Source organism: Etheostoma cragini, unplaced genomic scaffold (assembly GCF_013103735.1).
Source record: "Etheostoma cragini isolate CJK2018 unplaced genomic scaffold, CSU_Ecrag_1.0 ScbMSFa_2666, whole genome shotgun sequence".
NCBI lineage: Eukaryota > Metazoa > Chordata > Actinopteri > Perciformes > Percidae > Etheostoma > Etheostoma cragini.
In genome coordinates, this window is record NW_023266852.1 from 785 (window position 1) to 2,808 (window position 2,024).

General features: G+C 48.4%; 1 long non-coding RNA gene across 1 annotated transcript; it reads left to right on the forward strand.

Annotated features, from left to right (window-relative positions):
- The first annotated feature begins 287 nt into the window (after positions 1 to 287).
- On the forward strand, positions 288 to 2,024 carry LOC117940521. Its single transcript, XR_004655771.1, has 4 exons — positions 288 to 498; positions 1,126 to 1,248; positions 1,680 to 1,786; positions 1,883 to 2,024. It is a non-coding gene; the product is annotated as an uncharacterized LOC117940521 (long non-coding RNA).

The window sequence follows — 2,024 nt, forward strand, 5'->3', positions numbered from 1 at the left end:
TAAATATATAAATACTTAAAGTATAAATATATAACTACTCTTTATTCTTCACTCTGACCTTCTGAACAGAACTGAAGGAACGAGACAACTTTGTAAAATGTAAAATCGCCAAAAAATAAATAGAAAAGTAAAAATATTTGAAAAATCAACTCGAGTACAGTGACGAAGTATTTGTACTTCGTCTTCTCTGTATATATAATAACAATAATAATATTAACTCCATGGTGTAATAACACCACCGGGCCACCAGGGGGCGGGGACGGCTACTTCCCGCCATTACAACCGGAAGCAGGAAGAGAGCAGGCAGCAGCAACCGAACACCGGAACCATCGAGCGGCTGCTGCTGCTACAAGCTAACCGGAGAAACGGCTCTGCTCCCGGAGCCACCGGAGGACCAGCGACCGGAGGACCAGCGACCGGAGGACCAGCGACCGGAGGACCACCGACACTGCTACCGACCGGATGCTCGGTTCACAGTTAACGGAGTGACGTCACAAGGTGAGTTTTGACGTCCAGCGGCCGGATGGCTAATGTTAATGCTAACGGCTGCAGCTAGCTGCTAGCTCTGAAAGGGTTTCATTGAATATGATCGTTACCATAACAACTGGACGTGATGGTGTAGGTTGGTGAGAGATTACGTCACCGTAGAAACCATCAGATCGATGCGTCATCGGTTTGATTAATTAGCCTGTTTCACTGACTGGTGGTGTCGTAGTGTACTTCCGGTGGTGTTACACTGTAATAGGCCCCTCTATTATTATTATTATTATTATTATTGTTATTATTATTATACCAAGATACTAGTGCTGTATTACTGTTAATGGAAAATATAATAACCTGCAGTCTGCCAGAGACAGGGAGTCTGTCTCTCTAACCTGTCTGTCTCTCTAACCTGTCTGTCTCTCTAACCTGTCTGTCTCTCTGTCTGTCTCTCTCTCTAACCTGTCTGTCTCTCTGTCTGTCTGTCTCTCTAACCTGTCTGTCTCTCTAACCTGTCTGTCTCTCTAACCTGTCTGTCTCTCTGTATGCGTGGCTCTCTCTCTAACCTTTCTGTCTCTCTAACCTGTCTGTCTCTCTAACCTGTCTGTCTAACCTGTCTGTCTCTCTAACCTGTCTGTCTCTCAGGTGTGTCAGGATGCTGCAGCTCCCCCTGGTGGTGACGGTTCAGGTGGACGTCGTCCTGCTTCTCGTCTCCTTCCTGTCTCTCTGGACCCGCCTGAACCGCCTCGGATACCCCAACGCTGTGGTGTTAGTACACACACACACACACACATACACATATACACACACACACACACATACACATATACACACACACACACACACGCACACACACACACAAATATATACACACACACACACACACAGAGACAGACACACACACACTCTGTGTGGTGCGTTCGAGGACAGTCAGACGTCTGTATAGCTGTGTGTGGTGCGTTCAAGGACAGTCATCCGTCTATATAGCTGTGTGATGCGTTCGAGGACAGTCATCCGTCTGAATAACTGTGTGTGGTGCGTTCGAGGACAGTCATCCGTCTGTATAGCTGTGTGGGATGCGTTCGAGGACAGTCATCCGTCTGAATAACTGTGTGTGGTGCGTTCGAGGACAGTCAGACGTCTGTGTAACTGTGTGTGGTGCGTTCGAAGACAGTCAGCCGTTTGGCATGTGCTTCCAGGTTTGATGAGGTCTACTACGGCCAGTTTGTGTCCCTCTACATGAAGAGAGTCTTCTTCCTGGACGACAGCGGGCCGCCGCTCGGTCACATGATCCTGGCCCTCGGAGGTCAGTTGCCACGACAACCGCGCTACTACAACAACAGGATGTCACCTGTGTCACACCTGTGTGATGACGTCGTTTGTGTGTGTGTGTGTGTTGCAGCGTACCTCGGAGGATTTGATGGAAACTTTGTGTGGAACCGAATCGGAGCAGGTAGGAACATCAGAGTACCGTGTGTGTGTGTGTGTGTGTGTGTGTGTGTGTGTGTGTGTGTGTGTGTGTGTGTGTGTGTGTGTGTGTGTGT